General features: G+C 38.8%; 1 pseudogene; it reads right to left on the bottom strand.

Moving 5' to 3' along the window:
• Positions 1-19,745: 19,745 nt before the first annotated feature.
• On the bottom strand, positions 19,746-24,858 carry LOC119051909 (tyrosine-protein kinase ABL1-like; annotated as a pseudogene).
• Between the last annotated feature and the right edge of the window lie 1,982 nt (positions 24,859-26,840).

The raw sequence follows: 26,840 nt of genomic DNA, 5'->3' as shown, positions 1-26,840 counted from the left end.
TGTCCTCTTAGTCTTTCTACGTTTCTGTATCTTCACCTGTCTTTATCCAAGCCTGCCCCATAAGATGGGTCAAAAAAGTTAAGTCATAGTGAATAAACCACTGGTTAAGCCACAGTGATTTTTAGCTTAAAAAATTTGCGATTAATCAGAGCAGAAAAACAGATAGAGGAGAATAAAAGCACCTAGCATAGAAAAGTTGCAAAATCCCAGAATCTTACTATGTTCTTATAGTCATCATCTGTATAACACTTAGTGACTTTCTTATATAGTGATAACTAGAAATCCCCTGGGACTTAGAGTACAATTTTATTCCTGAATCTGAATTACAGACAGATTTCTTTTCATCATCCCGACTCCTATTCTACCCCTACCTCTAGGCTAGATGACTGTGTAGTTCCCTTTCTTCAGATGGGCCTCTCTTCTCAGCAAATAGATTCACATCCAGTCTCAGCAGAACTGAGATAGAAACTGACATTTTCTTTTCCTTGCAGGTTACCTCACCTCCCAACTCAAAGTCAGTTTGCTGTACATGAGATATCTGCACTTCTGTGGACTTCCCTCAGCGTACCGCCTTCCACCACACTTGATAGTAGACCCTTGTGTTTTAAATTCTACGATGATGAAGACTATATCACTCACTTCTTAAGTATACACTCCATCATGTAAGCTTCCATGACCGAAATACAAATACTGACTCTCAATCACAAACACAAAGGTAATACAATATAGTGATACAATTTATCAGTATAGAACTTAAAATCTTGGAAATGAGAATAATAGTTATGAAATCATTGCAAAGAGTAAACCTATTCATTCATTCATTCATTCATCTAGTTTGAGATTATCAAGTACACAGGATATAATTAAGGCTCTGGAAAATGTTTAAGACAAGTAGTAAGAGATATGTCTTCTCAGAGGAGTGAACAGGTTAGTGTTAAATCCAGGACCAGCCCAGCAAGGTGTGGCTCATTTGGAAGGACATCTTTGCACAAAACGAAAGGATGCCAGTTAGATTCTCAGTCAAGGCACAGGCCTGGGTTGCAGGTTTGGCCCCAGATGGGGCATTTCTGCAACCAACCAATCAATGTCTCTCACTTACATCAACGAGGTTTCTCTACTTTCTCCCTCCCTTCCTCTTTCTTTAAAGATAAATAAATAAAATCTTTTTTTAAAAAAATCAGGGACCATTTTGTTAACTATATGTATCAAGCTGTGTTCACCTGAAATGTGGGGGGATCATAGATGAACTAATTCTAAGAAATCTTGAGAATAGTACAGAAGTTTTATTCACTTTTTAATTATTATTATTTTATTGAATTTATTGGGGTGACGTGGTTAATAAAATTATATAGGTTTCAATGATGAGTTCTAGAGTGCATCATTTGTATTTTGTAGTGTTTTTTTATCATCCCAAGTCAAGTCTCCTTCCATCACTTTTTTTCTGGAAGGTTTCTTTTTGAAATAACCCCGTCATCATTTCCTCAAGTGCTTTACTGAGCCTATAGTTTTATCCTAACATTCTTACTTATGTGCACAGTCATAATGATTTTAAGAGATTTTGACTATTATATTGATGACCCTGAACTTTATGGCCTGCATGTTATTGCATGATACCAAAAGGCCTTGGATTAAGTGGGCATTTGCTCAATAACAGCCCCACTTCCTGGACCAGGCTGTGCAGGTTCCGTAATTTGGAGGTACTTGTCTGGAGTAAAAATTCTTATTCTAGATAAGAAAGGTGTACCGTAACAGGGAAGATTCTCTTGTTTCAGAGACGGCTGGGTAGTGTTATTTGAGCCTAATGGTGTTCACAACTTTCTATTGAGATTAAAACTAATAATAATGGTTTAAAGGATTAGTTTAAATCCGTGGTAGTTTAAAATATGTCCACAAATTATTTGACCCTTTGTCATTGAAAGGCAGAACTTACATTCTGTAAGTTCTTTCAATCTTTTTGAAGACCCATAGAGTATGGCTTAATTGATGCCATTTGATTTGCACAACTAGGTAAGAAAAGGCCACACAGCTTCCCTCTGGTTTTCTTGAAATACCCTATGTTAGAGTTCTGAGCTGCCAGGTGAGAAGTCCTGCTACCCTGAATCTTCCAGGCTTACAAGCCCCACAAAGATGCCATGTGCAGGTCCCTCCATCAACAGCCCCCCACTGAGGTTCCATTTGACACCTGGCATCCACGAGTGTCTTGATGATCCCAGCCCCTGCCTGCTGAGTTATCTCCATGGAGCCACAGAGCCCCCCGCTAAAGTCTGGATTTCAGAAAGCATAGAGAAGCCAAATTTCTGACCCATGGATGCTATGAACAAGGTAAAATGGCTGTTTTAAACGTTAGGTGTGGAGTAGTGCCTATTCGGCGGCCGAAATTGGAAAAATCCCCTTAGAGCCTTATCTTCCTAGAGATTTCTTCTACTGATGACAAGTGAAAATAAGGATTTGGTGAAAACATGATTGTTGGAAAGATGTTTGTGGGCAGGTGGTTAGAAGCAATGGTTCTTAGAAAGAAAATGAGGTGAGAGATGGAAATCCACACTCTCTCCTTCAGTCCTATCCACTCTCTTCCCCTGCGCCTCTCCTGTGTTACTACCGGAGTCTGCTGTCTGGGTTCTCCCCTTCCGGCTCTTGTCCCTGTCTCTCTACCTGTTGCTTTTTCTCTTTCCGTTGCTTCTGTCTTCCATATGTTTTAGCTACTTTGTGCCTTTAGTTATGCCACTGCTATGTTTCATTTTACCTTTGCAATGTGTTCATATTCAGCAGAGTCTTCATGTTTTAAAGCAACTTTAGGCAGCAAAGTTTTGTTGTATCTGGTGAAAATCAAAAATGAAGGAAATGCATCTGCTTGATAGACCTGGAGCAATTAATGTCTGCTTCTAAGGTTCTCACCACTACAGATGCAAATAATAATACTAATAACACCCCCAAAACAAACAACAAAAAACCAAAATCCTTTTCTCAAACTTCTTCTGCCTGATTGTGCTAGCCAAGAATGAATGGGGGAAACAGAGATGACTAAAAATATCTGTGGGGTGGAGACTAATTTATACAACTCTGAAACAACCTCTTAAACAAAAAACAGCCTGTTTTACTCCCAAAAAAACCCTAAAGTTTGAATTACATTAAGAAAAAAATCAAAGGCAAATGAGGTGGCACAGTAAATGCATGCCAGCAGGGTGAGGGGCACGGGCTGAGAAGCACAGACATTTCACCTATCACGTGATCAGACCGAGTGTCTGGTCTCGCGGATACTTTCAGGGGCCCATGAAGTGTTTTAATTTCCTTTAAGGTCAGCAAAAAAAAAGTAAAGTGTTAGGTAGAAGAAAATATTGCAGCATATAATACTCATTTCTTTGTTACCTCAGCCAAAAATATAATCTTTAATTTTTTATAGTGGAACAGTTTCATGACACCTAGGATCTATAAATGCAATAATGTGACCTACTCAGAGAACCATGTGACACAGGGCCAAGAGGAAATGGGACTGCCCCGTGTTCCACCAGTATATTGGTAGCTCCTCTGCCCACCTGAAGCAGCAGGCTTTGTGTGTCCACACCTTAGGCCCTGTGTTTGGTGTTTTAGCACAGCATTAATGTTGCTTTATATAGCCAAATAGTCCACTTCGATAGCACATAGTCTGGATTGCCATACTCCTTTAGACCAATTACCTAAGTTACTGTAAGGTCAGGGGTTTGGAAGGAGGAAAGGCTCAAACATGTGACCTCCTGAGATGCTATTATTTCTTGTCACCAAAGGGTACTCAAGCTCACAGGAGAATGAGAAGCTCCTGCTACCCGTGGAAAGAATATCTGTGTCACCCGTGCATGACTCTTGTCAAAGGCAGTCCCTTTTAATTAATTCTTTATAGATTTGCTTAAAGTGATGGTCTCATTTGGTCAGATTTTTTTTGGCAGGATATTCAAGGAGGAATTTGGGCTTTTTATCAGCCATGTTCTTGTGCCCGTTACCACCAGGGAAACTAAGAACTATACACATCAAGAACAAACTTTTAAAATCAATACAACTTGAAAGTATCAAATGATACTGGGCATGCCTGTGCAAATATAAACTCAAACAGAGCAAATATTAAGGCTTACACATTATGTATCATTACTCATTTAAAAAAGACAAAAAACCTTTTGCAAAACCTCTTAAGGAAACTGTATTCCCCAAAGCTACCAGAGAAAAAGTATTGCTGCATCTTTCTTAGAGACATTTTCCATCCCCAGTTATGTGTGACTGTACATAGTGGGCAATAGAGAAGGAGTGCTGTTTAGAGGTGCATCTTACTCACCTGTACCTCCCTGGGATTCAACCTAGTGCCTGGTATATACTAGGAATGCAACAAGTACTTGTTGAGTAAAGAATGAAGGAATCAATAAATATAATGCTCATCTCATATATTCATTGTCTAGTTTTGCCTATTTGCTGGTTCTGCCCAGCAGCACAGTAACTTCCTGAAGAGTAGTTCCTCAAACAGCCATGCTAAACAGTAGTTCCTCTTTACTCATCCTCACCTTCTTCTCATGACCTCATCTTCTTATTACTGACCCTCCCTTTCCTCTTTCTTCTGACCTCCACCTACCTCTTGCTCTGATACTCCAAACCTCTCATTACCACTGTCCTTTTCTGATTTCACTTCTGCCATCCTGATCTGCATGTAATGTCACCTTTCTGATGGGTAATTCTTGGTCTATCCTCTGTTGACTTCCTTTCTCTTAGGTAACCTTCAACTGATCAGGATGATTGAACCTCATCGGCCATAACTTCATAATGAGGTCAGGGTTTAAGTAGGCGATTTCTTCTACATTTCTTGCCTTCCTCAATATGTGACCTTGAGAAGCTCCCTCCAAAAAACTATATTATGGTTTATTTTACACCCAGTTACTGGCCCTTCATCAAAAATTGCAGTTCCTATCCATTCAAAGTTTTAAATTTTATATTAACTCTCTATGATTTCATTGTTTTATATTAAGAAAATAATTTATGTCACTTCCAAACTTGAACAATTTGGAAAGTTACCCATGGTAATAATACACAATGTAAAACTTCAGAAAGAGAGAGAATGCTTTTTGCTTTCTGCCATGCTTTTTAGATATTTCTGATAACAGGGAGAGGGAAAATTTAATCACTAGAGACATTTATGAATTGATTCTTTACAAAGGAAAACTACATAACCATGTTTGCAATGGAATAGGATATATAGTGTCAAACAAAGCAGATAAATAAGTGGTTTGCCCATTTCTGGTGTAAATATTAACAACTTTTTAAGTTGCTAATATGTTTTGCTTACACATTTCTGTTTTCTATGCCATTGTCAAATGCATTAATCTTCCAAAGCCTGCACACACAGAGAAATAATCAAGTAAATAAATCTGGGAAGTAGTAGATGTCATGAAATCCCAGTTGTTTTCACCTGGACACATTCCAGTTGCATTTATTTGTCTTTGCTCTCAGAAACTAAAGTGTCAAACTGAAATAGGTGGCGTTGGTTCTTGGTAAGTTTTGAAGTAGATTACTATTTATTTCAACTAATCACAAGAAAAAGAGTCAAACCTACTGCTGAGTCTTTAAAACATTTATTATTATTATTTTTTTCTGTCTTAATAGATAGCTACATGTCATGATGTGGCATTCAACTTGGTGGATTTAAAAATAAGGCTGGAAGGTAAAGTAAAGTAAAGGTTAAGAACCTTTGCCTAAGGACCAGGTTCAAGCTCATTTATAGGTAACTGGTGGGTTCCAGAAACAGACTAGGGTCTTCCAGTGAGAATGGGAACATAAGGAGGTTTTGTTCCTTGTCTTCACCCCCCCCCACAACTTCTTGTTTAAGGACGGCCTAAAGCCAGAAGGTTCCCAGGGTGGAACCTTCTTGAACACAGGTTATTACATTAACCTTTCAGAGTGCAAAAGATTTCACCTTCCATTTAGTTTGAGAGACAACAGCTGGAATGAGCTTTCTACTATTTAGGCACCCTGAAATTGAGTGGTTCGGGGTCAGTTCTGCTCCCTACTGATCTTAGTATCATAAGTGTTTTTAAAGAACTAAAATTTGGGGGGTAAGTGCATAGATAAAAAGCCAAGTAGCAAAGTTATAGGGAAAAATAATGAATTCATATACTGGTACTGTATAAAATACACAAGTAAAAATTTTAAACAACACTCAAGTATATACACAATATGATTATAACAACACAATTTTCAAAGGTGGAAAATGTTAGTTGCTGGTTTAGTAATAAAAGATCTGGTAGACAAAAAAGATCTCTGCTTACAATTGAAAAGCATAAATGAACTTAAAAAACAGTACGGATGCCCAACTCTACCCTGAATCAATTAAAACAAAATCTTTGGGTGCAAGGTGTAGCAAGGATGTATTTGTAAACACCTCCATAGTCATTTTAATGGGCTGCCAAAGATAGAAACTACTGATTCAGCAGATGCAGTTGCTGTATTATTTTTCTCCTCTTTAGTTGAAGAAAAACAATTTAGATGATTTTTATATGATCCTGGAAAAAAGAAATAAAAGTATGCAAAGCAAGGAAATACTCTATCGGACCGAGTGAGGCAAAAGGTTTCTGTGTTATCATTTGATAGACTATTCTCAAAGTATAACCCGGACTAGGTTAAAACCCACTGAGATCTATAACATTTGTAGCAAAAGCTCCTGTAGCTAGCTGGAAAATAAACTCAGAGGTCACTCCTGGAGACACACTTTCCCAAACACTCCTTAACATTCTGCACATACTGTTTCCTAAAGATGGGGTTGTGTTTATTTTTTGCTGGTTAAGGCTAACTACATTTGTTCTTTAGAATTACTCACAATACATTTTGGAATCCAGTGAATACAATAGTGTCTTAGAATATCAACATTTTTCAACTTCTTCCTAATTATTACAAAGCTGAAGACCAGGATTAAACAGATGCTACTAAATGATTTATTTCTCATCCATTGAAATACACTTTTTTGAACAACTGGAGAAAATTATTCAAAGAATTTAATACAGTCAAGCAGGGAATTCCAAAATCTATACATAGATTTTCAAGTCCTTGTAAATAGGTCAATGGCATTTCCTGAGTACACACAAATGCTTACTTAGCACTGTAATCAGAACTGAAAGTATCTTGTTGAGATTAGCCCTGACTTATGCCCTGAAAATTTAATAATCTTTCAAAAGAGATGAGATAGGTAGGTAGTCAACAAATATGAATACATACGAAGAAATATTCTGACATAGAGTGATAAGGAAGGAATTGCACAGATCAAAGAATAAGCTGAAGTTAATTGAGAGAAATTTCCCCTGAGAATCTCTCCTGAAATAGGCTCTCTGAACTTCAATTTAAAGTGAGGGACAGGGTTTGGAGGACAGGAATGTTGAGATTGTTCCTTATACATGTGATTAATTAAATGAAAGCTTTAGGAAGCGAATAAAAAGGAATGAAATAGAAGCGTGAAAAATCCTAGATGTTTCTAATGACTGAAAAGGGACAGATTACGCCTTGCTCAGCAATTTTTCTTTAAAATTAACAATTTACTGACAGTTTGGGGAATGAAATGCTTTATGTAAACATTAGTGGATAGTAATGCATGTTTCTCTGATGATAAAAAATGCTTTTCTCCTATTCTAAAATTTAAGTATCCTTTAAAAATGAAATACTCTCATTGCACCTCTCTTGTTATATACGAGGTCTGCCTGGAAAAAGTCCGGCCTTTGTTCATATAACAAGAGCAGTTTGTACGACATCAATGTACTGTATTTGCTGTGTATAATGTGCTCCCATGTATAGTAAGCACCCATGTTTTTTGGCCCAAACTTTCAGAAGGAAACAAATCTTCCATTTTAATGTTTAAATTCTATTTATTTATTTATTTATTTATTTATTTATTCATTTATAGAAACAAAACCGATTATCATATTCCAGGGGATTATTTGGCGTACAGATATCATTATTGCTTTCTATAGTTACACTTTTAACACATAAGCATAAATAAAAGAATTAAAAACATTTATGCAGGAATGGAATTAGTACTATCCATGCACAATGTGCACCCTTATTTTTCCTTCAAAAACTTGGGCAAATAAGTGCACATTATACACAGCAAAATACGGTAACCTGGCAGACAAGGAGAGTAGACTGAAATGCGCATGTGTGAACAATGACAACTATCCTGTACTGCTCAGTGGGGGATAGTAGGTGCCCTTGGCTGAGCATGTGTACTGTGTGGCCATGGCATTCAAAATGACTGAGCCGAGTACAACAGTGAATCTGCATCAAATTTTGCATTAAACTTGAACATTTCTCCATGGAAACTATTCCAATGATTCAGAAGGCCATAGCTATAGGCAAGTGGTGATTGGCAGCTTCATCACGATAATAGGCCCACTCATGCTTCATGTCTGGTGCAGAGTTTTTTTGTGAAACATCAAATCACCCAGGTGACTCAGTTCCCCTACAGCCCAGATGTGGCACCCTGCAACTTCTGGCTTTTCCCCAAACTAAAATCACCTGTGAAAGGGAAGAGGTTTCCAACTATTGATGAGATTCAGAAAAATACGATGGGGCAGCTGATGGAAATTGGAAGAACTATGTGAAGTCCCAAGGTGCCTAAATTTAAGAGGATTGCGGTATCATTATCCTATGTACAATGTTTCTTGTATCTTATATGTTCAGGAAATGTCTCTATTTTTCATAGTGTATGGCTGGATACCTTCTGGACAGTCCTTGTATATTGTTACTCTATGGGGGCAACTTTGCCCGCAAAGTCCCCTCATCCACCATGGTTGAAAATGAAACTACCAAAACATCATCTGCTTGGAGAGGAAAGGTGGCCGATCCCTGAAAGGAGACAGACCAAGAGCCTTTTCCTCAATGGGCTTTTATTAGGTTCATTTTGCACAAGAATATAGGTAAGGATCAAACAATAGATAGCATTCAAAGAACTATGAGGGCTTATTCTCAGTCAGGGTCAGATAGCTAAAGAGCCATAAAACTTTGAGGAACAAACTTCTTGCTTGGACCCTTATCATTTAAATGAGAGCATCCTAAACAAAACAGGTTTTCACAGGATTTTACATATTCATTCTTAGGCCTGATCACCCGGGAAACCCACCCTTTCCAACACAGGGCTGCACCGCCTTCTCCATCATAGGTTTTTAGGCTTAAGTGGATTAGATCCAGGAAGCGCTTCCCCCAGACGGAAATGGGACTTGGGCTATGTCAGAATAGCTGGGAGACGATGGTCTATTACTCCCTCTTTGTTGCAAACCTCTGAGTCCTTCCATGATGGCCTCCCAAGTAATAGTGTCTAACTTAGGTGGACCCCACTCTGAGGGGTCGTACCCATCTCTGACTAACTGACCATGTGTTGGAGGCAGGGGACAAGCTTTGTCTCCTTAGTGGCTCACAGTCCGGAGGTCGCTCACTCAGCCTTAGCCGTGGGGGGCAGTTACAACTCCCGAAACCAGGCAGGGCAGTTCCCAACATTACTCCATATGGGTTAATTCTAAAACTGGCTCCTGTGGCAGACTCATCCACCCTTACCAAATATTGATGTGCCTTCCCAAAATCTTCAGCCCCACTTGAAGATAAGTGGGACCATTTAACTAGTTTTTGGCAAGTAGGAATTGCCAAAAGGAAGAGCAGAATTGATGTGTATAAATTTTCTGCTACAGCACTTAAGATTCCATCTGTTTCCTCAAGTTTTCTCTTCTCTAACTCCTCTCCTGGAAGCTGATGCTCACAAAATATTCAAGCTGAATAAATCTCTGAGTCACTATTTAGACTGGGGTTGCCCGGAAGAGCCTTAGCACTGTGGTACACTATTAGGTTATGTTACTGAGATTGGGTTTCTTACCCTGGTGCACCCTAGGCTCATCTCAGTAACACACCCTCCAAACTTTCTGTATGAGTAATCATTTTTTTTAAGGAAAAAGAGTTGAATTTCAGGAAAATGTTGTCAATAGGGTAATTTGGAAGAGCAAAGTATTATTGATCCAATGAAAAACTCATGTTCTAGCTACATATCCTTCTCCTCTTAATTAAACTTCTATACACATTATCAGATTAAAGTGCATTTTTAAATAAATTTAGCTAGAATAAGGCAAAACCTTTTGGGGAGGTTTCTAAGGAAGAATTTATTTACTCATAATATTATACTTTGGCAACAGAGTCAATTTGTTCTATTTCCATGTGAGGTAGATTGCTCTCAATTCTCCTATTTTTTGTATTATTCTTCTAATCAAGTAAGACCAACACCATGCCCGTCTGCTGAAATTTAGCTGAGAGCACTCTGCAGCTGGAAAACTCAAATACGACAGGATTTGTCCTATGCACCCTTGCAGTTGTGAAGGCATTTGTGAGGAAAGTGAGAATTTCACCAGGAATGAGGGAAGAAGACACTTTTGTAGGGGCTAAACAGAGCCTACTGCAATTGAAACGAATGAATTATCCTAAGTGAAATTAGGGCTCGGCCACACCAGGCCTTCACCCTGGGTGTCCATCCTCTGCCCACAGTAGAAAAGCAAGGCTGCTGCTGTCATTGGAACTAAATGGCTCGGCTCCAGCTTCTGAGAGCCTCTGGTTCCATAGATAGTAGTCGATAGTCTTCTTTGCATTAATGGCATTTTGTTTTTAATTTGGAAGAAAGCAAACCTTTCCAAACATTCACCCCATTCTTTAATGATGATGATAGATGCAAAATGCAACCCAGGAAAATGTCAGTGATAGCCCTTATTAAATAAACTTCAGAGTACATTAAAAGAATTGTTGACTATTTAAGAAACGCAGAACATTTGGCTGCCATTTTTTGAGTTTGTAATATATCAACATTATGAGCAATAATGTTTCAGAAATAAAAATATAATATTTGTGTATTTGAAATAAAGGATATTGTTCTTAAAGACCATACCTATGAGCAACATGGGTGATATTTTGTGTGTTCAGACATACATATCTGAAAATACTGACTACAAGTCAAACTTTATAAATCCAATCAAATGTAAATGAGCATGGTAAAAAATAATTAAGATATTTTCATTTTGATAAAAATGTAAGCTTTCCTAGAGCAATCATATGTGCACTCTCAGAATCTTCTAAACTACTTATGTGTTAAACATTGAATTTGTTCTGCGCATCTTATGGTTTGACCCACACCTGAAGAATGTTCAAATATAGGTTGGGAAAAGGTAGGCTACTGCTACTAATGATAACAACAAACGATACAGTGATAAATAAATAAATAGTACAAGAATAAACCATGTTTTGTATACTCACAACTGTGAGCCTACTTTTGCTCATCCCTGTGTATATTTATACATTCCTACTATCTGGAATATGGCCAAGAACTAGAAAATAAGCAAAGTATAAAATGACGTACTCATGTTTTCACAGGTTGTCTGGTTTCTAAGACATAGCAGATGAGGTGAAGTCAAATGGAAGGGAGGACTATGGAACTGGCAAACATGGCATTGACCTTAGATCTCTAATTACCCCTTCAACAACTGGGTGAAATGTAGTGAAGTCACTTAATCTCCATGAGATTCAATGTCCTACCTTGCAAAGTAAAAATAATCACATTCATCTTGCAGGATGTTGTAGAAATTAAATGCAATCGTGTGCAGTATATGCCATATGTACTATCATACTCACACTGTACGCTAAAAATGCTAGGGTTAACTTTCACATGTTTCTTCAACTGCTCACTGTGTGTGGTCCTCTCTACCGGTACTTCTCAGGACACTGAGCCCCTTGAAGCATCACCCAGCTGATCCTGGCTCCTATAAGCATATAACTTAATAACAAGAAGGGACAGTAGAAAGAGAAAAAATATTAAGCAAATTCAAAATCAAGAAAACAAAGCAATATGATATCATTCAGTGAAGGGGAAAGTATCCTAATGTAGCATCTGTGAGAGTACGGCTATTTTGGGAGACCAATATAATAATCTTGACTCATTTTAATGGTTAAGAAATAACATGAAGGAATTAATAAAGGATTTAATCATCTTTTCAAAAGCTACATTCTAAAATTTTGGGATTGTAATGCCTAATGAACAGTTACATTTCAGTGTGTATAATATTACTTTATGTGGAATACCCCACTCCCTCTTAATAACACAACATGTATTTATATGCTGTGTTAGCAACATTAAGAACGACTCTGTGTAGATAAGGCACTGGGCTAGGTATTATAGGGGAGATGGAAGTAATGGAGACCCCATTGTATATTTAGGTAATGTTAACAAGTTCTTTTCTCTGAGAATGCCATGTACCTTCCTAGGAGCTTTGCATCTTCGTATGATACTTACTCGGTGGTATCCATTTGCTGTCTGACAAGTTAAAAAAAATGTCCTGATAAGGAAAGGCTGCTTGTTTTTCTTCCTTTGTCAGTACTTCAGGTTCCTTTTGGTCGATAAGGATAATACAGCCAAGTCTTCAAAATGTGTGAATTGAGACGTGTCTATCACAGAGGAGACACCGGTACAACATCATGAAGCAGCCACAGCTTTGTTCTCCTGGTTTTGGGGGAGTGCATCCGGTCTGAGTTTATACTGTCCCAGCTCCCTTAGAAGCCAATGAAATCTTAAATTAGAATGTCATCAGAGGAGCACGTTATCAACCCCAAATAAAAATGATTCTAAATTAAATGCTTCTGGTGTGTCAATAGACTTGCTGTACATGAGGGTATGGGGCACAACCAGAGTGTGTTTTTTAAGCTTTTAACAATTTCAAGTAGTGCTTTTGTTTCTTTTGAAGTTTGCCTTATGCTGACCAAAAAAACACAATAGATGGAAAATCAAGAAAAAATGCGTAGTTCTATTTTATTTTGGTATCTGGGTAATTTGAGGTTTTAGGTCAGACAGACTAATAATTTTCTTCTTTTGAAGTAGATTTCTCCTCAAGTCTATTTCACTTTGTAAATTGTGGCTGAGACAAGTTCAGAGACCTGAAGGAGCTATTTCTTTAAATATTCACTGAGGAGGAAAGCTATGCCAGAATCCCTTCCTGTCACACAATTCCCAGAGGACTTTCTGCACAGCAACTTTTTCTAGAAAGAATTTCATTCCACCACTAACTTTTGTAGCTGCAGACACTTTGTGGGAATTTCTGAGTGAGAAAGAACATTGCGACACAGACTGGTTAGTCATAATGGCTAGACTTTAATTCCAACATTATCATGACATATTATGTGAAAACAGTTTATACTGCTTGAAGTTACAGCAGGTTGTTTATTACATATTTCAGTGCTTTTAGAGCAATAAACATTTTCCATGTTCAAAGTAAGAGGCCAAAAATAAACAAGGGTTTCTAGAATGTCAATGTTCCCAAACTGACTGCTTTAGAGTTTCTGTACATGGGGAAAGAATTTAAATAATTGTTTAACATGGACCTGTTGCAAAGCAGGTCTACAGCTACGCTGGCACTCTGTACCTATACCCAAACTTACGGTTGCTAAAGGAGTGTTGTTATCATCTTCCCAGCCATGTCAAAGTCTTGTTCAAATCAACATGTATTGCTAATTAAGTTCTTTTAACAAAATCATCACCACTAAGCAGTTAAGACATATACAATAGCCAATACACGAAAATGCCCATCAATGGATGAATAAACGAAACAAATGTGGGATATATCCGTAGTAAAATATTATTTAGTAATAAAAAGGAAGAAAATCTTGCCATTTTTAACAACATGGACATAATGCTAAATGAAATATGTCAGACAGACAAGGACAAATACCGTATGATCTCACTTACATATAGAATGTAAAACAAACAAATCCATGGACTCATAGACAGGCAGTTGCCAGAGGCTTGGGGCACAGGTGGAGGGTGGGTGAAATACATACAGGTGAAGGGAGTCATAAGACACAAACTTCCAGTTATAAAATGAGTAAGTCCTGGAGATATATTGTGCAGCATGGTGATTATCGCTAGTAATAACATATGTGAAAGTTGCTTGGAGGGTAGATCTTAAATTCTTATCTCAAAAAAAGGTGTGCAACAATCTGTGGTGATGGCTCTGAACTAGACCTATTTTGGTGACTACTTTGCACTATATACAAAGAACAAAGCATTATGTTGCACACCTGAAACTCATATAACTGTTATATGTCAATTTATCTTAAAATAAACAAGTGAATAAATAAATTCACATTAAAAAAATAAAGAATCCACAAAGGCTGGATAGGAAAAAAAATTTGAGTAGAGGACTAATAAAGAAACTACTAGGTTACTTGCCTTATTTTCTCAACCCAAGACTCCACTATCGAATGTAGGAGGAACAACCAACAAAAGCAAACACGCACATATGCACAAAATGTAATATCCATAACATGCATGTTTTGTCTTTTGTTTTCTCTTCAATTACATTTAAACTATTAGATACTATCTTACTTCTGCTTCCATCTTCCTTTTTTCTTCACTTTGGGAAGAGTTAGAAGTGACCAGCGTGACCGCTGCCCCGGTAAGGCTGTCACTCACCTCCGCACTGGGTAGGCAGGTCTCCAGGGATGAGAGCCACTTACCCCCTGGTGTTTTCTACTCACATCTCTAAATGTTCTTGTTCTTGTTCTTTGGCTATAATAAAGACTGAATACACTTTTCTTTTTAATTTATTATGTTAAGTGATAAGTTTTGCATTCACTGATTTATAACAAGGTTTCCATAGCCCAGCACTTAGCAGAGTTCCTAGTGCTCTATCGAGAATCTATATCAGACACTCAATATGCACTTGCTGAATATAGATAGATGATGATGACAGATATATAGATAGATAGATAGATAGATAGATAGATAGATAGATGATAGAGAAAGAAGTATTTAACTACCCTTTAAAGTGTACAATTCAATTAACTATGAAAACAAATATGTAACTGCTCCTTCTTGTATATTGCACAGGGTGGAATGTTTGCTCATTTTGGGACCAGTTTTAGGACCATGACTAGGCGATACTAGAAGCTAAGTGATGCCTGCCACCAGTAGCTCCCGTATTCCCCTATTTCTCATCATGCTTTGTCTCTGAAACTCTCAACGTCCTTATGATTCAATGTCCTAAGGATCTCTTCTTGGAAAGAGTGAGAATATTATCAAAATTGTTAAAGCCAAGATGTTTCCCACTGAGAGGCAACTGTATTAATGTAAACATAAATTTTAAAATGTTGTAGGTATGTTATAACACATACAAAAAGAAAATGTTCCTATTTTTAATTAAAATTCTATGATATTAATTTTAAATGTCTAAAAAGAAAGCCAAAAAAACCCTAAAGCAAAACAGAAAAACAAATGAAAGACATAACACAAAAACATGCCTAAATAGCAACCAAAAGCATTATAAATGGCAAGCAAAATATTTTCAGCTGGAAGTCAGCAAACAGAATCTAGAAGTAAAATGAAGAATAATAATACACAATGAAGGCCAGGTACATGTGAGCAGTTCAATATTAAATATATATTAATATGCTTCAATGTATTAATAGAATCAGGAAATTAGGTCTTCTCTGCAGATTAGAAAGTAATTTGATAAAATTCTATATCTATGCATTATTTAAAACATTAGAAACCTTCCAAATATGATCAGAAACGAAGTATCATAGATTTTATTACTCTATTTAACTTTGTTTCCTAATTACTAGTGGGTGAAATTCATCAAAAGGAGTAAAAATCAGTAACAAAAATAGAAAAAATGGAGATAAAATTACTTATTTTTGATGACTGTTACTTAGAAGGAAAAAAGAATCAGCTGAATAATTGTTATTAATGGTAAAAAAATTAAGTGGTAGGAAAAATTTAATATAAAGGACTCAATAGTTGCCATATATACTGTGCTAAACAACCCCTAAGTTGTATATTGAAAGAAAAGATTCACATATAACAACAATTAAAAAGATAAAATATCTAGCAAGAAATTTAGAAATAAATGAATAAGATATATGAAGACGATGTTAAAATGCAAGTGAAGAACATGTAATACTTTAACATGTAGAAATCGATGCCATGTTCTATGATAGGGAGTTTAAACAGCATTAAAATGTTAACATCCTCTGAGTTATTTCACAGAGGGAAGGCCAGTCTTCTTCCAGGCAGGGCCTTCTGTAGAAAAGAAGATGTGGGAGGACCCACTTTCCCTGGCGCAAATAAAGAGAAAAAAAATTAAGGTATATAACTTGATTCTATAGTTTGCTTCAATATATATGTAGGAATAACCAACTGAATTATAAAAAGAATAAAACTAAATTGTATTATTAAGTAGTTATAATTACAGCAGTGCATTACTTGCTATACAAATGAACAGATCAACTGAATAAAATAGAAAATACAGAAATAGTTTTCAGTTAGACATGAGACTTTAGTAGATGATAAATGTGGTACTTAATACTAGTTGTTGGGGAAAATACATGAGGTAAATTCCAGTTAGATCAAAAACTTAATCTCATAAAAGCTGATACATAAAAGTAATGAAATAAATTTTGAGAGATTTTAAACTATATAAGGCCTATCTTACTTTAAAACAAAACCCAGAAATCATTTAAAAAGTAACAAATTTAATTATATACTTAAACTTTCTTTTGAGAACTCACAAATAAAATCAGAGGCAAATATAAAAGAAAAAACTATTTGCAATTTATAGAAAAAATAGCTAAATTCTTTAATATATAATGAGCCCCCAAAAGCAAGTAGAACTCTATCAACAACTCAGTAAAAAGAGCAAAACATGACTAAGGTACACAGAAAAAAAGGGCAGCTTCTAAATACAAGAAAGTTTCCTCAAACCTACTGATAAGAGAAATGCAAATTAAAAGCTACATAGAAAATACCATTTTTCACCTAGGAGATAAAGATAAAAAGGTTTAATAACACTCTTTATTAAGAACTGGGGGGAAAGAAGTTCTCTTACATTACCAATGGGAATATAATTTATACCTCTATGGAAATAAACTTAGCACAATCTATAAAAATTTAATATGTATATATACTTTGTGCCAGTAATTTCACTTTAAGAAATTCACCCTACTGATAAACTCATAAAAATGATGGATATAAAGGTAAATTCATTACAACATAGTTTGTAATAACAAAAGATTGACAGTAATCTGAATGTCCTTTAATGGAAAACTGGTTAAATAATAAAGTCTATATAGCCTTTTTAAAAAGGCTGACACAGAACTATCTGTACTCCTTAAGACTATCTCCAATATATATATATATATATATATATATATATATATATATATATATATACACATATATATATACACATATATATGGCAAAGTTCAAGGCAAGGTATTGTGCGTATGTGTATATTTATTTATTTATGTGTACATGCACATATATATCCAAGTGCATATATGTATGTAAACTTTAATGCTTATATGCATAAAGTGTCCTCTAAAATTTGGGAGAGGTAGATGGCTGAGCGACTGAGGTAGGAAGGAGAGCTGTTTTCACTATATATTCCTGTGCACATTTTGAATTCTTACCAGGTACATATACTACTTTTTCCAAAAATAAATAAGGAGAAAATACGTTATGATAAATGGCAGCAACTGACAAAGGAGTAAAGGAAACCTTCAGTCTTGTTAATTAGCCTTCAACTGGAAAAAAAGCTTGGTAACCGTATTCCTTTCCCCCACCTAATGTTGTAAACATTTATTTAAAAAATACCACAAAGGAGAGATGTGGATTCAAAAAAAAAGTCATATACAGAAACAGAATGTACTGGACTAAAGAAACAAAGAGAGAGAGAGAGACCATAGATGTTCAAAAAGGGAGCGAGTGAAAAACTATTTACATGTCATTTATAAAAAGGCAAGTCTACAAGAGGGTAATATCAAGGTATAAATGCAAAATATAATGGCATGCCATGTAAAGAAAAAGAGGAAACCAGTAGCACAGGCAGCGAGAAACCTGGGTGGGGTTTATTTGCTCGGTCTGCAAGGCCTCTGGTGGTGTTCTAGCACTTCCCTCAGTCTGTGTGGCACAGCCCTCTGGGGTGGGGTGGGGGAGCGGGCAGGGACAAACTAGTGATGCGCTATGAGAACAGTATCAAACAATCCAGAGAAATAAAATACAAGTTTATACAAATAGGGTAAAAATAGGGCCTGTATGAGGTCAGGGCACCAGAAGGCACTGGGAGCAGAAGGTAGTTTTCTCCTGGTTTCTCCAAGGGTACCTTCTGACCTGGAGTAAGACCCAGGCAGGTGCCCGCCCACTCTTCAGTAGCTGCTCCAGGTCAAGGTGAAGGAAATCCTGGACCCCTGCCCCATGAGCCTGGTCGTGGGCAACCTTGTCTTCAAGACACTTTCTGGGGTTTCATTTCTTTGTGATTTTCTTCATCCCTGCTGGCAAAGTGTTGCTCATGGTAATTAAATAAGATGTTTCTCCCCAAGGGTGCACCCAACACTGGTTGGGGCTCTGGTGCCCCAGTCCTTTGCCTCCTGTTTGCATGCTGGTGCCTGACGTCTGTTCCGGAGATGGCTGTGTTGAAGGTGGGGCTTTAATGTAGAAACCAAAGAACTTACATGTACAACCCATGGACATGAACTAAGGTGGGGGAATGTGGATAGGAAGAGGGTGTTCAGGGTGGAAGGGCATGAAGGAGGGACTATGGAACAACTGTAATAGCATAATCAATAAAATATATTTAAAAACAATTTAAAAATTATAAATATAAACAACCATAAAAATAAAGAAATAAATAAAATGCTCCAGGAACTCCAGAACACTGAAGACTGGCTGTATCAAAGGAAAAAGTCCTGCAATAATCTACTTTGTCTTAGGGATTTATGAGGGAAGGAGATTGGTCAGAAATCAAGACCAAGTGCCTTTTGCAGGGCACCTGGAAATTCAAATCCAATGTGACCTGCCTAGGTCCAAGCCCTGGGCCATCTCAGTACCAGCTGTTCACCCAACAACCATGCCCCCCTGTCCCCTACAACTGCTGCCCCCTGTCCCTACGTTCCTGACATTGACTCTGCTACCCTTAACTCAAGCTTTCTGCCCAGGATTGGCAGTGCACATCGCAAGAGAACAAGGAACTGGGCTCTGAGGACATGCAGATGACAGGACATTCTCCCACACCATCGGCCTCTTCTGTACACCCCTTTCCTGGGACCCAAAGGCTGGTAGGTGTTAGCACCCTGCTTTACCCCCCCCCAAGTAGGAGCTATCCTTCACATGAGGAAATGGTGAAGTCACCAACCTGGGCAGCAGTGGAAGGTGGAGTGACCTAGGGGCAGAATTTCTCAGGATGTTGTTCTGGAAATATATCTTAAACAGGAAGCACAAGGTGAATGAGGGCACAGGCTCCCTCACCAGGTGGCTGAAGGTGACAGTTTGCAATGCCTGGAGACACAGGACACTTGCTTTTGGGGAAAATAAAAGAGAAGGCATAGCCAGAGAAAGTCCTCCAGAAAGGAAAACAAAAAGGAAAAGTACTCACCCAACTTCCCGGCTGGCCTGAGGAGTTCAGTCTTGCAGTGCCCTACAGGGAAGAGGCTGGCCTGTGACTGCAGTCCAATGAGCAGAACTTCATAGACAGAACTCAGGTCAGAGAGGCCTCAGTGAGCTGGCTTCAGGAGGAGGAAAGTACAGGAGGGCAGTTGGTGCACAATGGTAGTTGGTTGTAGGGCTGCACTCCATGGTGGCCCTCAGCTTTCAGGCCTATGTCCCGCTGACTGGTCCTTTGTCAGCCACATCCACCATCGCAGGCCAGGCAGCTCCATCTGTCCTGACTCCTGGCTTCTGCTACTCCTGCATGATGTGACTGATCTCTTTCACGGAACTGAGGCATTTGCTGAAGTCCCGAGTAGCCAGCCGCCAGGCCACTCCCTGCTGTTGTTGGGCAGATCCGAAGCTCCTGGAGATTCTTTTCCAGTTTGTTGATGGCCTCGTGTAAGGAGAATTTGTTAGTCATTTGCTGGATGGAGTGCAGGTAGCTCACGCAGAATGTGTAGAGGTCTTTGCTAGCTCCTAGCACAGCACTACGGATTGCCATCTGCTGAGGTCTTGGAGATGGTGAGGCACAGGGCCTCGGTGCTGTCCAGAACCACATCCTTGGTGATGGTGCTATTGACTATGCACTTGGGAGGTTGGTGGGTTTTCCAAAAAGACACGTGGGTCGATATGAGAGGGATGAAGGCAGTGAAGGATGGCTGGTCTCCTCCCAGGGCAGAGGATGCTGATAGCAAAGTGGAAGAAGTGGGGCTGGGCTGGTTGTGGGTCACTGCTGGCTTGGTGGACAACTGAGTCTTTGGCAAGCCAGGAGCATGGGCTTTTTGACACTCTCCCAGCTGGCTGGGTTTGGCAGTGTCACTGTTTACAGCATCTATAACCACAGACGTGGGTTTGGCTTTCCCACTGGCACCTGCATCCCTGGCTGCTGCTTCCTGGCTGGGGCTCTGAGAGGGCTTCCCTGCTTTCCCCACACAGGCTGGCGGTGGGGTCAATTGTATTTCTGATTAATGGTAACTTTCTTGAGATCTGATATAATTTTTTTACATAATTTACACAGGGTTCCTTTCTTTTTTAATTAAATTTATTGAAGCAACATATTTCGGTTAATAAAATTATATAGGCTTCGGGTGTACAATTCAATTATTCATCATCCGTATATTCTACTCTGTGTTCACTGCCCCAAGTCTTTTTTTTATCACCATTTGTCCCCCCTTTACCCTCTTCAACCTCCACCCACCCACCTTTCCCTCTGGTAATCACCATTCTGCTTCTATGCCTATCAGGGTTTGTTTTTTTTTTTCAGTCCCTTCATATTTTTCACCTGTCCTCTCCAAGCTCCCGCGCCTCTGACAGCTGTCTGTTCTCTCCCTTTATGAGTGTGTTTCTATTTAGTTAGTTTATTTTGTTCATTAGTTCCACATATGTGTGGAATCATGTGGTACTTTTCATTTTCCAACTGGCTTATTTCACTTAGCATAATGTTCTCCAGGTCCATCCATGCTGTCACAAAGGGTAAAATTTCCTTGTTTTTAAAGGCCAAGTAGTATTCCATTGTGTAAATGTACCACAGCTTTCTTATCCACTCACCTAATGATGGGCACTTGGGCTGCTTTCAAATCTTGGCCACTGTAACTAACACTGCAATGAACATAGGGGTGCATATATTCTTTTGTATTAGCGTTTTGGGTTTCTTCAGATAAATTCCCAGAATTGGAATCATTGAGTCATAAGGCAGTTCCATTCTTAGTTTTTCAAGGAAATTCCGTATAGTTGTCCACAGTAGCTGCCCCGTGAAGAAGGAAGGGTTCCCTTTTCTCCACAACCTCACCAGCACTTGTTGTTTGTTGATTTATTGATCATGCCCATTCTGACCAGTGTGACATGATATCTCATCATGGTTTTAATTTTCATTTCTCTGATCATTAGTCACATTGAGCATCTTTTCATATGTCTATTGTCCATCTCTATATCCTCTTTGGGGTAGTGTCTATTCATGTCCCTTGCCTACCTTTTCAGCTAGTCCTCAGTTGATAGTTCAGGGAGATTTTTCTATAATTTAGTTGTAATTCCAGTTTGGTCCTGGGAGGAGGTATATGTAACATGCACTTACTCTACCGCCATCTTGGGTCTCTCTGGGGCCATCTTTTACATTTTACTTGTTACCATGGCTTTGCCTCAGGTTGGAGCCACAGGTATTTCATAAATACTGGTTGATTCTGCAACATCTGATGATGAAGACTCTCTTCACAGATTTCCACCTCCTTTTTTGTGGTTGTTGCTCACACTAAAGTAGTGTCAAGAGGCCCAAGTTTAAGACCATATATTTATTTACATCTCAGGAACTGGAAAGACCTTAAGCAAAAGATTCCTCATAATAGGAGAAAACAAAGAAATCTAGCATGTCATTGGCAAACTGGTCATATATCCTGACGACATTTCAGAAATCAGTTTGTGCCATAAATGGGTTAGAGGAGAATATTAAGTCAGTCAGGAAATCAACATATATCTCTCTTTAGCACTGTCCATTCCCTTCCACTGCTTAAACCTGTGGTGTTCACCCCACCACTACCCACCCCTCAAAAAGAAACATTTTACTTATTGTAAGTCATTCTTCCAACCCATGTTGCCAAGCCTACATGTTATTTGTATTCTTCAGACCTTCCTGGTTATTTAGCTAAGGAAAGAGAGTAGGCTAACTGAGGAAGGAATGACAAGAATACACAGATTAGTCTACAATTTCAGCCTACAATTGCTGATACCAGGACTTCGCAAGGCCAACAGCCCCTGTGTTGACACTTGAATGTAGACCTACAAGTCTTCAGGTTGTCAGAAAACAGAACATATGCTTAAACCATAAGAGCATGGTGAGGAAAGCAAAGAGTGACCAAGGAAATGGTTCTTAAATAAACAAATAAACATAAACCAAGAGGAAGCATTTTAGAAAGTACAGTTAAGTCCTGAGCCCTAAAAAGTGGCAGAATATACAATTTACTGTTGCTCAGTCCACAAAGAAACACAACTCATTGCTTGGTTTATAAATAAATTCAGAATGTGTCTGGTGACAGATAAAAACATGATCTCACAAGAAATTTAACCAGTTAAAGTAGTAACCATTGTTCAACAAGAAATGTGGTATTTATCATTTTCTGTTTGTCTAACACCAATACCACCGTCATTTTTTGCCTATGGCATGACTAATGGAGCTTAATACTTATATGGCTTGGGAGTTTTCTCAAAGTTAAAGCCAGCGTTTCTCTGGTCCTTAAGTCCTCATGCTGAGCTCAGCTCCACAGCCATGTTTGGGGCTTCTCTGGACGGGGGCCTGGCCCTTCCTGGTCTTTGGCTGGAAGAGTTTGGCTGGAAGAAGATGGGCAGCAATTCAGCTTCACCGCCTTTTATTCTCTGAGGTAGTGCAGATAAGAGAGCTATCAGCTTGGGCCCTAGACTGTAGCAGAAGATTTGATTGAAGCAGAGATTACAGTAAATTAAGAATTTGTTATCACTTACAACCGGCTGTCCTCCTTGTGGGCTTCTGGGCAAAGTCATAAGCTGATTGAAGGGTCTTCTTGTCCCAATAATACTGAATATTTATATTTCTGAGGCTAAAAGGACAACTTAAAGAGATGTTGATTCACAAACTTTGGAGTTTTCTGGGTGAAATCCAAAACTGACCCCTGTCGGTGGAGTACAAGGAATGTCTGAAGAAAGGCAGAGGACCCCAGATTGATAGGTAGCAGTTTTAATAAGCAAGGGACTTATATGTGAGGGTTTTGGGGGCACCACAAGATGAGTAGATCTTTGTATCCACCGGCCAGAATCTTAAAAGTTTACATAGAGACCTTACCTGGGTTTGGTTCTGTATTCTGTCCGGATGTTTTCAACAACAGATTGCTTTCTTGAGCCTGTAGGGTATCAGGGAAATGGAGCCTCTATTCAATATCACATTCTTTTACCCATTCTTGCACATCACAGCCATTGAAATATCACTCCTGATCACTGTCATCTGAGGCAGGTATTTCTACATGGTCCTCAGTTTCTCTAATCCTCTAATGGCAGCAGCCTGATTTGATATGGTGATGGGGAAAACTTCAGGTTAGGAGAGGCACAGTGTCCATACAAATCAAATCACATTTATAATCCTCACATGGAGGGAGGGGACCGGTATAATTCGCCAATCTCTCATCAGTTGGGAGTGGCCTCAGACTCCTTTAGCAGTTGCCTTGGCATGGTTTAGAATACCCAGGACATGCTTGTAACTACATTAACCAAGTCACTGTATTTCAAGGACAACCTGGCATCCTTAGCAATATGTCATTTCACCTGCTTGCTGGTGGCCACTCTTTCCATGCACCCAATCTGCTGCATCTACTGAAGGCTCAATTTCTAGGGTTTGTTCCCAAGCTAGGGAACCAGCTTTCTGATTGCCAGGGTGTGAAGGAGGCATCAATGCCTTATAAGCTGGGACATGGAAGACTGTGAGGACTGCCTCACTCTTGCAGGAGACCCCAAATACCTTCCCACATGGTCTGACCCCACAAGGGTTTATTTACAGTTACTCACCCCTCAGTCCAAACCATAGACTTTCTCTCTTTAGAACAGCCCAAATGTCAGTACAAAGTGTTAAAGGCCAGGGCTCATGAGCAATCGATCACTAGTCAAAAGGCTCTGAACTCAGCTCTGTGGCTGCTTTCCATGTGGGTGGTTCACCCCAACTAGACTTGTCTGTAGACCAGGCATTAGTGGGAATTTCCCCTACTCCTTCTCTAAAGGCCACAGGGGCCACCAGTGTCCCAAAATAAGGACAGGTGTGTTTGTAGGATCTATATCCTCTACAGAGCCTAGGAGCATGAACATTTCTAGAAAGAGTGAGCTGGCAGACAGGGTGCTCCTCGGCTGCAAATAGGCATGTTAATTAGTCAAAGTGGGAGTTAGAGCCATGGCAGAGGTAGGTCCATAGGATATATTCTCAACCTTCCCCTTCATAGGACAGGAAGTTCTTACCATGATATGCTGTTCCTTCATGAGAGACTCTGCTTGGAGTAACACTGTATACACTCCTGGGAGATGTTGCTCTGTGGGATATATTGATTTCAGGCCCCTTCCAGAGCAGGAGCCAGAATCCTAGTGGCACTTTCCTCTTCTGTCATCTCTGCCATTGTGTCCAGCCCACACCTCCTGGAGTCACAGAAACATCCAATTCAAATGGCATCCCTGCTTGGGAGATGCCCAGAGCTTTAATGTGCTTCACTGTATTTTTGCCTTCTCAAAGGAAGCTTGCTACTATAATCCTCAGTCTCACATGCCCTTTCTTTACCAGGTGCTGTAAGGAATGGAGGCACTGGGCCCGGTAGGGAATCAAGTCCTCCAAAACCCCCAAAGCTCTACAAAGGGGCACCTCTTTCATGTCCTCATGGATTGCATATGCTTGTATCTTTTCAATAACAGCTTTTGAAACAATTCATGTATTACTTGACCAAATGACATCCAAAAACTTCACATCAGTGCTTGGGCTTTGAATTTTCTGTGAGTCCACTACCCATCCTTTCTCTCCCTTGCAAATGTTACAGAAAAGTCTGAGGAGTGTCCTGCAGAAAAAGCAAATAGTTACATGTTACCATTATATTATCGATATAATAGGCCCATTTTACTAATTGGGAGAAGAAGAGGAGACAGATCTCAGGTTACCATCCCATGACATATTGTGGGGCTGTACACATAGTCTTGAGGAAACACTGGAAAGATCCATGTTGTCCCCCCTGTGTGAAGGCAAACTGACTTTGTAACTCAGGGGCCAGGGATATACTGAAAAAAAAAAAAAAAGCATTTGCTGAGTCTCGTACAGCATGGTATAGTCCTAAGACCATGGCCAAAGTATATAAGATAGTGGCAATGTCAGGCGCAGTCACATAGATGGGGACGCTACTTCGTTAGTTCTCAGTAGTCCATGGTCATCCACCATGAGCCATCTGGCTTTTTTACTGGCCATATGGGTCTGTTGAAAGCACTTAAAATAAATTAAATTTCATTAGATAAAATTAATAAAATGTAATTCCTTGAAGATAATAAATTCCTTTTCCTTTTAATAGTGAAAAAAAGAGTCAAGAACTAGCATTAGTAAGACAGGCTTAACCAACTGAAAATCATTAAAAGCTTGACTGAACTTGGACCCTATTTAAAGGTCCATCTTTTTTACAGATGAGGTAACACAGTCAGTGACTTGTCCAAAGGCACACAGACAATATTTGGCAAACCAGAATGAGGGCCCAGATCTCCACGCCAATAGTCAGGCATTTATTCCAGCACAATTTGTCTTTCTTCTCTTCGAAGATATTGGAAGAGAATATGGGAGCACCTGTGGCATGACCATAGAGGGAATTCAGCAGCAGGCCTTCTCAAACATCTGGTAAACATAAGTGTGTCAGTTATCTACTTTTGTGAAAGTCTTACCACCAAATGGCCTCTAAACTGTGGGTGCTCTCTTTGCTGGAATAATTAGTTCCACTGGTTAGAAAGAAAGACGTTGTATTCTATGTGGATACCTGGTCTCTGAAATAATGAGAAAACCTTTGGTGGACTCTCTGAAGAATTATGGCATCATGGCACCTGTTAGGTGGTAGATTCTTATTTTCTTATTTTCTTCTCCATAGTGCTGCCTTCTTATTATTGTTGGCAACTAACTGACATACTGGGTAAATTTGTTTAACTCACTACCTCTAAGTTGGTTACAACAAATTAAGAAGAGCTCATTGGAGAAATGTCTGATTTTAGCAGTGGGGGATTAGACGTACAAGATAATCTCATTTGAGCATTTTATAATGAAATAAAGAGGAACATAGAGAAGAAGAAAGAAAGAAAGAAAGAAAGAAAGAAAGAAAGAAAGAAAGAAAGAAAGAAAGAAAGAAAGAAAGAAAGAAAGAAAGAAAGAAAGAAAGAAAGAAAGAGAGAAAGAAAGAAAGAAAAAGAAAAGGAAAGAAAACCCATTAACCAACCTACATTGATGAAGGTACCTAAAAGGGACATAACTGCCAGCTAAAATTGTTTACAATGGCCAAAACCAGAACCATTTCAGCAACAAAATTACTATAGTAGTATTGCATTAAGTCCCAAAGTGTAAAAAAGTTTTTATGATCCATACTGATAGAAATATATGATTTAATAAATGAATGAATGGTGGAGAAGAGACAGATCTTATTCAGAGGAATTCTAATACATTTTATGTGGTCCACCCTAAAAGGGGAAAATCATACCCACTCTCTAAATGTGGACTGCATATACTCACTTCCTTCCAAAAAGTACAGTATGGAAAGGGAGGAAATGAATAACTCCACAGTAGAGAAACCTGACAAACGCCACCTAAACCAGGTGATCAGGATCAATATCAACAGT

The sequence above is a fragment of the Artibeus jamaicensis genome, unplaced genomic scaffold (genome assembly GCF_021234435.1).
Source record: "Artibeus jamaicensis isolate MK-2021 breed Jamaican fruit bat unplaced genomic scaffold, CSHL_Jam_final contig_3126, whole genome shotgun sequence".
NCBI lineage: Eukaryota > Metazoa > Chordata > Mammalia > Chiroptera > Phyllostomidae > Artibeus > Artibeus jamaicensis.
Note: the sequence above shows the minus strand (reverse complement) of the source record. Positions and strands in the feature narration are given on the sequence as shown.